This window comes from Borostomias antarcticus, assembly GCF_949987555.1.
Source record: "Borostomias antarcticus genome assembly, chromosome: 17".
NCBI lineage: Eukaryota > Metazoa > Chordata > Actinopteri > Stomiiformes > Stomiidae > Borostomias > Borostomias antarcticus.
Window position 1 is genome coordinate 10,920,355 of NC_140250.1, and position 10,152 is coordinate 10,930,506.

The window sequence follows — 10,152 nt, forward strand, 5'->3', positions numbered from 1 at the left end:
GCAAAAAGATAAATGGTTACCAGTGTAAGAAGGGCAAAAAACCTCTTGGTCAATTTAGAGGAAAAACCCAAACTTATTTATCAACTCATGTTTCAACCATTGTAACTCTTGTAAACAAATATGATATTTTTCAAGATTATTTCAAAGTTCATTCACTCTTGTTGTGAATAATCGCATGTAATTTCCTCTGGATCATAGCTTCCATGTTTGCGTCTCTGAATGTTTAATGTAGGTTCCAGTGTGTGCGGTTAGAGGTGCAGTCATTGCTGTTGAGATTGTCCACGTTGTCATACCACAACCACGAGAAGGAGGTGACCGGCAAGGTCAGTCTCCGATTGCTCATCAGAGGAGAGGAGAGTGTGGCGGTGACTGTCAAGGTCACTCTCCGATTGCTCATCAGAGGAGAGGAGAGTGTGGCGGTGACTGTCAAGGTCACTCTCCGATTGCTCATCAGAGGAGAGGAGAGTGTGGCGGTGACTGTCAAGGTCACTCTCCGATTGCTCATCAGAGGAGAGGACAGTGTGGCGGCCCATGGCTTTGGCCTCTGAGCCCTCTGGTTCAGCTGCATCCTTGATCTCCTGGTGTTGGCGATCCCCTGGTGGACCGTCCTCGCTGCTTGGACCCGTCGGCAATGGCTTGCATGGATCCACGATGTCCTCTCAGCTACTTTGACCGCTGTCTGCGTGGTGAGTAGAACCTGGTACGGCCCGAGCCACCTCGGTGAGTTCCAGCTCCTTCGTCTGTGGTCGCGGACCAGGACCCAATCCCCAGGAGAGATGTGATGCAGGAACCCCTCCTTAGCCTCAGGAATGGCGGTCCTCACTCCCTGGCATGGAGAGAGTTCAATAAAATCCATCATAACATGTTCCCATGGCCCACTTGGCCGAGGATGTGCTGACAGTTCCATTTTTGACGGGTAGGTTCCTCCCGCAACATCTACTTCTCTTCCATGTTTTCTGGCCTGTTCTCAGGCTGCTCATCTGCTCCTGGTAGACTCTTGTCTCCCCATTTGGCAGGTCTACATAGAGCGGTCAGCCAGCGAGCTCTCGGAAGGTGAGGAGGGAGTCCCTGTCCTGGTCCAGCAGGGTGAAGGTGCGCAGCCAGGGCGCCAGCAGCACGTACAGGCTCTTGAACTGAACCCGGTCCACACGGTACTGCTCCACGTAGGGCCGGCCCGGGTCGTGCTGCTGGAGGGCCACCTCGGCGCTCCCGCTCCCCCAGTACAGGCTGATGAAGTGCTCCGTCTGTGGATCCACAGATGAGAGAGACAAACAGAGACAAAACAGAAGAGAGAAAAAAAAAAAGAAGAGTCCTCTGGTCTGGTTTCCCTGTTCCCCTTTGAGTCCTCTGGTCTGGTCTCCCTGTTTCCCTCTTTGGTCAGGAACGGTTATCAGCAGTCTGTTGGGAGATACTCAGAAACATGGTTAAGTGCAAGCTCCTGCTTTGGGGAAAAATTGTGTTATTCAGTCAGGAAAACTTAAACAGGGTGTCTGTTCAAGTGTCATTAGAGCCAGTCTGCAGTAGCCTACAGTGACATCAGGGGCAGTGTTAGAATGACTTTAACACGCCCAGTCCCCAGTTATGATCAAGGCAATTGGATTTGGCTCTAGAATTTCTCTCGCGATTTTATGAAATAAAATAAAATAAACACATTCCCGTCTCAACAAAATAACTCCCCCTAAGGGTAGAAACAAATGTCCTGAAGTCAGGATAAAACAGAGATGGGGAAAAAAAAATGCATCACTGAAATAAAATGACACTAAAATGAACTGGCTTCATTTACAATTAAGAAAACATCAATTATCAATTAATCAAAAAATCCATCAAAGCTTCATTTGTATAGCTAAAATTGTATATCTAAAACTTCCCTCTTCTGCATTTGAGGACAGAGTATTGGGCCCGCTTCGGACAAAAATGGTCTCTTCCCTATGTCATACTTATCTGTCGCTCACAGTGAGTCGGTGACATGGCGTTGGCCCTGCATCCCACGAACCACAGATCGCCCATCTGTAGGGAAACAGGCCGGTAACCTCCATCTCCACCTCCGGTCCTGTGCCCGCCTCCTGGTTCGGCATTCACCCATCACTCCCGGAATGACAGTTGTCTGTAAAAACACTCAGAAAAAACTCAGGCCCGATGAATGTGCCTCAAACTATAAACATGAGATATTTAACATAACCATTTAAAAATATATAATTGGGTTAGGAGATGCTGTATTCAGATTAAGACACTGGCAAACATTATCTATTCCCCCCACTATCATGCACAAAACTTCGTCTTCAGCTACATATGTCTTGTCCTGTTTATTTACCTTAAAAAAATAAGTCTATATTGGCTAGTTAAAATCTACCTTGTGGGTTGTTCAAGGGAACCCCAGCAGGTGGCGCCGAATCCCAGGTTGCAGGATTCTCCCTTTCAATTTGCCTGCGGTAACTGCGACAGTTCCTGATCCAGTGACCAGTTTTACCACAGTGAAAACACACGTCAGTTCTGTCTCCGTTTTCGTTTCCCTCCCTCGGTTTCATTCTGTAGTCTATTCTATTTCTATACCTACGATTCTTGTTCGTGTGACGACCCTGTGGTCGTTGTTGGTTGGGAGCAGACGGAAAAACAGAGTTGGGAGGCGCGGCAGCAGCTGCGGGTGAACCAGTCATAGTTTGGGAAGGATGTGTGAGCTCTGAGTGCCGAGTCGGCGTGATAGAGTTCAAAACGGAATGACTAGGAGGGGGGAGGGACTCTGAATATTCCCCTCTCTGATTAACTTCCTCAGCTACGCGTCTTTCTGACTTGAAAAAACACTCGTGTGCGACTATTTCCCACTTCCTGAATGCATTCCAATCTATCGCATTTCCAGGCTCCCTTCCTAACCTAGTCATCTCAAACGCCTGTAACTGAGCCCTAACAGTCGCTAACTCACTAATCTTGAGTGTACCGGACAGGGGGAAATCAGAATGCTTCGCCCAGATCAAAAACTGTACACAAGCATCATCCCAAAACCTTTGCGCAACAATCTTAGCTGGCCCAGACAGCGAACTAGTATTGGTATTCATGATTAACACAATACCCTACAGCCTATAATTCAGAACTAACGGTGAAAAGAAAAGTATAGTAAAAACACAGGCGGGAAATAAACAAAGGAATACAATTTCGAAAGAAACAAAGACACATTAAACCGCTAAATACTCACCCAGTCAACTGGTCCTTTGTTCTCTGGCTCGATGGCGGATCACCGGGAGAGCGGAGTGGTGTTTTCCTGCGTCTCCCAGACAACCAGCTAGCCTACTGGAAATCTAGCAGTTACGAATTTAACAGTCTAAAGAGTGTACAAAATACTTACAATACTTTACCTGGATCAATGGCGCGCTTAACAAACAATACAAGGCAAGAGCCTAGGCTCAAACAGTAAACAACAAAACGAACAACCCCGTGCAGGGACACAGAACACAAAAGACGAACAAAGGCCCACGTTACAACAAGCAAAAAAAACATATGCCTGCCTGCCCGGCTGAACCACCAGCCTCTTGGTTGAAAGCTACCCAACCACCCGGGATGAAGGGGAAAACGTTTCTCCAAGAAACGCGGATTGGAAACACCAATCACTCCCGTAGCTACATCTGTTGGTAAGCGTTCTAAAACGAAACATCAACAATCACTTCGAAGCTAGTTGGCAATCGTGCTAACACGAAACATCAACAACGGGGCTTAAGCTAGTTGGTAATCGTTCTGAAACGAAACATCAACAATGAGGCTTAAGCTAGTTGGTAATCGTTCTGAAACGAAACATCAACAATGAGCGCCCTACCCTCGGTAGGAAACATACAACGGTACAACTCCTGCGACCGGCCAAAGGGAAGCCCGTTCTGTGCCAGCTTTGGTGTATTAACTCAAAACCGTTCTAAGCTGCAACCGATAAACAACCTAAATTGTACATCAACTGCAGGGGAACAAATCACGAGACCAAACTCACACTTCTTCTGAAAGGCATATACCCTAGTAACGAAACAAGGACGAAGTCAAAGAACAACCAATATAATATATCTACTGTTGAGTCACAACTCCTTAGATAGTTACTTAAAATATACCCACGCCGGGGTTTCTGTTTTCAATAATCTAGACCAATCACAATCTGAACCAAAACCAAGGCAAATACCAAGCATAAAAGGATTCGTTTTTCAACGTACCGTGAGCTTAGCCGAGTGGAACCAACGGCGGACTTCTCCGAACCAGTGCAATAGCGCAAAGAGAGAAGCTTTCCAGAGCGGCTACCGCTCCGCACGTCTGCGTCCTTTGGTTCCACTCCAGGCGAACCCCACGGCAGTCGATCCCGTCCCGAGTCGCAAACTGTGATAGTAAAATAACTGATCTAGTCAAAAGGATTTACCAAGATTCGTTCAAAAGGTTAAGTCTGGTTTATTGTGAAAAGCATACGAGCGCAAGGACTTCCTGAAAACGCAACAAGGGTGGTTTAGTCAGCGAAGTCCCCGTTTGGTCTTCTGCTGTGGCTTATATGCAGTCAAACCACAGGTAAGGTCCTTCCAGGATGTGATTGGCTACTGCATTGTACATCATATGAAATGGCAGGCGTGGCCAAGAGTACAGACATGTGACATGAGAAAAAGGGCGGCAATTGGGGACAAAGGATGGTTATTCTATTGTAGACAGATGGCCTCTCTGGAAGCCATTTTGAATGTTAGCACAGCTATGTGAATATTTGGGGGAGGTGATGAATTACAAAAGGAGTGAGAGGACAAAGGTTTAAGGTGTTTGGATGTAAATTCCTGAACAGGGAGGGCTGTTGATCTGTAGTAGATGCTGTAGTGGATGATGCAGTAGTAGCCTACATTCTGTAGTGCACAGTAAGTCAGTATGAATGAAACAGATGATTTGGTGGGTGGATGGATGTGGATAGATACAGTATGGATGAATGCATCGATGAAAAATTACAGATGAATGGAAGAAGGAGATGGGTTTGTAGTCTAATAGTCAAATATAGAAATGGACATATAGGCACTTTAGAACAGCAAAATACACATACTGTACACACACACACACACACACACACACACACACACCAGGCATGAAGCGTAAGCTGTGGGAGGATCCCGGGAGCCACATGCTACCACAGCTCATCCACCCCACCTTCAACGGCGCCACAATCACAGTTATCCACTCCGTGGGGCTGTTGAATCCCTCACTCGAGAGCACAAACACGCTCACACACCCTCAAATGGATGTGGTAGTACTGCACCTCTCACCCACTTCCTCTTTCCCCATCTTCTCCTCCACGTCATTTCCTCACTATCTGTATCTTTCTTTTTCTACTCTCCCCCCATGCCATCCTGTCTTTATCTCTCTTCTCCTCCTACTCTCTTCTTGCATGTGTCATTCTGATTCGCTCCTCCAGAAGGAGTATTCTCACTCCAGCCTCTGTCCTTCCATACTCCACGTCATGTTCAGCGTTGGGTTTCCTGGATGTTTTTCTGCCCCTCTCTCTTTCCCAGCCCCCTGTCAATTTCATTCCTTGTTTGTGGGCAACTTCCCTTGTTTGTGGGCAGCTTTCTCCACCTCCCTCTTTTCTAGATCTCTCTCTCTCCCTCTCTCTGTGCCAGTCGCCCCTCCTGCCGTTAAGGTAAACCATGACTGGGATAGAGTGACAGAGAGAGAGAGAGAGAGAGATGGAGCCAGATGCTACTCTGTATTCGCGTGCCTCTGCTGTGCTCCGCTGTGCCGTAAGCCAATTAAAAATCAATAAGCGATCGTGAATCCAGGAGCTCAGTCAGTCAGTCAGCCGAAACGCTGCAACATGGTTCTCGTCAGATCATCTCTATAAATATGGAGCTCTACAGCCTGAGGCCTTGTTTGGATAAATACAACAACAACAACAACAACAAGAGCTATGGTCCACGATCATGTAGCGTTATCCCCCGTACTCACATTTCCCGCTTGTCCAGGAAATAGTCTCATGTTTGATGGAACTCCATGAAATAACTCCATGAAATAACACTGTCATTTGAAAGATGTTGGGGGGCTACAATTGACTTTTCAATATTCTCTTGAGTATCGTGACGACATGCTAGCACAGACGCCAGGGAGATGGATGTCAGCGTCGCACGCAGAGTCAAAGAGACCGTTTTCTCTCTCGCTCGTTTTCTCATTCACACCCTGGGGGCGGAACTGGCTTTTACACAAACAAGGAAGAGAAAACTAACTACAAAGAGGGAGTAGCGTGGAGGCACAGTGAAAGAGATGAAGTGAAAGCAGACAGACAGACAGACACACAGGCGGGCAGGCAGACAGACAGGTAGGGAGACAGATAGGCAGGCAGTCATGGGGGTAGGTAGGTAAGCAGGCAGCCAGCCAGCCAAGGAATCAGGCAACCAAGCAGACAGACAGACATATACAGACAGACAGGAAGACAGACAGACAGGCAGGCAGACAGACGGACAATCAGGCAAGCAGACCGACAGGCAAGCAGGTAAGGTTGACAGACAGACAGGTGGGTAGGCAGACAGACAGGCAGGTAGGCAGACATACAGGTTCCTCGCTGTCTCTCTACTCCGTAGAACAGGTACCCTGAACTAGTTTCAACAAAGCTGAGTCTGAGTTTTAATGCAATGTAAAGCCTCTGGGCCCTTTTAGCAATTTGGAGTCAACACACAAACACACCCACACATCCACTGTGGAAAGACCTGCACATCCATTCCCCTTCAAGTGCAAATGTGCTGACTGGAGGTGTGTGTGTGTTTGTGTTCGGTTTCCCTGCTGAACCCAACCTACAACCCACCCTGTGAAACTCCTTCCTCAGGTCCACACTTTCACATCAATGAATGGACAGATGCTTCAAATACAGAGGATGAGAGCAGAGAGCTGTTTCAAAGTTGCCACCTCAGTATTGTAATGCAGTTATCACCAGTGTCTGGCTATTCTCCGTCTGTAGGCTACACTCGCGGCTCACATTCTCTACGCTATGGCTTGTTGGTGCCTGGAATATTGTGTGCAATAGCCTATGGCTGAATATTTATCAGATTTTGAGGATATAGAAGATGACTATATATCATATATGAATATGATGGAGGCCGATCGTAGCATAGAGAATGTGAGCCGCGAGTGTAGCCTACAGACGGAGAATAGCCAGTCTGCGCGCTGTGCGCATGCGTGCTGAGCAAGTGGGGAAGCTATATATTTTGTTTCTTAAGATCATATTACAGAGGCATGTGAAAACCACAACAAGCCCTCGCTCTATGGAAGCACAACTAGCGATTCATTAAAACAGATTGTTGAAAACAACCGTTTCGCGGTAGAAAATAGATTTTTTACTACTACCGCTGCATTCTCAGTGCCCCATCCGCCGCCATTACATGGATATACTTGGCTTGCGCTGGATTTTAAATTTCTTCTACAGGCCTCCGAATTACATCAAAGTTATCTAAAGATGTTTCTAAAGATCATATTACAGAGGCATGTGAAAAACCACAACAGGCCTATGCTCTATGTAAGCACAACTAGCGATTCATAAAGACAGATTGATGAAAACAACCGTTTCGCGGCAGAAAATAGATTTTTAGAAACTTCATTCTCGGTGCCCCCACCACCGCCATTACATGCATATACTGGCTCGCGCTGGATTTTACATTTCTTCTACATGCCTCCAAACTACACCAAAGTGATCTCGGTGAGTCAAACGTCTTATAATATGTCATAAATAAGGTCCAGGTTGTCAAAAACGAGCATTCTCCTTTAACTGCGTTCAGGAATGAGGTCCATTGTTATCAATGTTCAGAATGTTTTGTTGCTGCATTTCCTGGTGTCGTTTTTACACTAGTCACATATATATATATATATATATATATATATATATATATATATATATATATATACTGTACAAGCTGAACATGTGAAGCTGGTGTACCTAAATGTAGCGTTGCTCTTGACATTTTCCATGTGCTTGGTAGAATTTCCAGCTGTTCACTGGAGTTAAGTGACTGCAAAGAGATTTTTATGTCGACGTAAAATTTGGCATCTGTTGCAAAATATCTCTTCCTCAATTGAACAAGTGAGATTCATATTGTATGTCCAAATGTATCCTTGTTCCTGGAGCTGCGGTACACATTTCCATTGTCCTTATGTCGTGTTAAATGGATTGAACTGTTGACAAACACAGTGATAAATGTTATCTATCTAATCACCTGAGTGGTTGGTGCGACATTTGAAAACCTCAAACAAGGCATACAGAAAGAGAAGTATAGCTGGATTTATAAAGAACACAAACTACGGTAGATAGCAGCTGTATCATTTGTAAAATCAATTGTTCACAGATTGCCTAGTTGAAGACAAATCATATCACACCATTGACAGCTACAAACAGCTCTCCAAAATGACCCTCCAAATTGCCACCCTTGTCCAGGCCCTTGGTTTACAAAATGCTCCTGTAGTTGATGTGTTTGCGTGTGCAAACACCTTCCCTCCCACTCACACTACCCCCAAACAAAACTGACAATTATTCTGCACAGTAGAGGCCAAAATAGGATAAGAGGGATTCACCATCAAATGGAGAGTGACTGGATGGAGCTGTAGCGAGAAAAATAAAGCAGCTTCAGTCCTGAGGCTGCAGTACTTGGCCTGGGGCCATTGACTTGCTACCGGGCAAACATCAGCCCCAGAGTCCCCGCCTGGGTACCATGAATCAGCCGGTCGGTTGGACACCTGACAGATGACTTGTCTCGCTGGTTGACCGCTCTACAAGATAAATAATACAACAGTTCAGTTTCCGGACACTCAAACAATCAGTCGTTAAATAGTAATAATAATAATAATAATAATAATAATTATTATTATTATTATTGTTATTATTATCATAATAATAATCATCATCATCATCATAATTTTATTCATGAAGCACTTTTCACTGTCAAACAATATCAAAGTGCTGAGTGGTTCTAAGCAGTTATTGATAGTAACTAACCTTGTGAGTTCAACACACGTTAGACACAAACTTCAAAGAGAAAGTCCACTGACTATCAAGGGCGTAGGTTTGCGTATGGACGGTCAGGACATGTCCCTACCAACATTTTGGGAGGCCCAAATTGTCCATACCAACTTTTAAGCAACCTTGTTCGCATTATCTTTGGAGTGCAGTTATATTAGATCATTTAGATGGCCTTCCCATAGTTTGGAAGGACATAATTGACCGACCGTACCATTTTGAGTGAGTTAGTTTGCATTATGTTCGGAGTTACATTAGACTGTTAGCCTACCCCTTTCTTCCACCGTGAATGTGCCATCCCAGTATAAAAATAAAAAAAAAGTAAACTCACATTTGATTGGCTCATTTGGCTGAGAGAGATTGTTGCATTTTCGCTGGATCTGAAGACCAACAGTACGGTGGCCGATGCGTGCAAATCACAACGGCAAATCCGGAACACAACGGCAAGTCCAAAAAACACAACCGCAAAGTTCAAACACAACAACAAAGTTAAAAAACACAACCTCAAAGTTCAAACACAACAACAAAGTTAATTAAAAAACACAACAGCAAGTCAGAAAACACAACTGCAAGTCGGAAACACAAATGCAATACAGAATACACAACAGCAAGAGAGAAAACACAATCGCAAATTGGAAACCACGATTGCAACTCCCAAAAACACAACGACAATAACCAGAAATCACATTAGAAATGTGTCAACCGGAAAGGGATTTACTACTTGTTGAATCTGATTGGGCAGCTATAGTGTCAATAACAGTGGGACATGTGCGGGAAGCGAATATTTAAATTAATTTGAAATGATACGTTTAATGACTGGGTTTAAGAATGGAACTATTTTTCTCCCACATGCAGGAGCCTATCTTGCCTCCTGCCAGGCTGTTATCTTGCCTCCTGCCAGGCTGTTGTTATAAATAAGAAGTTCTTAACTACTTGCCTGGATAAATAAAGGTTATTGATTGCTGATGAGCTAGCTAGCTAGCTCATTGATGTCATATCAAATATTGGACATTTGTATCTATAGCTAGTGACCTGCTTTAGGAGGCTAGTGGCCTCTAAGTAGTTTGCACAAAACAGCTGATCAGACGTTACGATGCATAGCCAGGCTCTTGGCTAGTCTATGTGACACCTAGATGGCAATAATAGCGAAAATAATGAAGATATGTTTT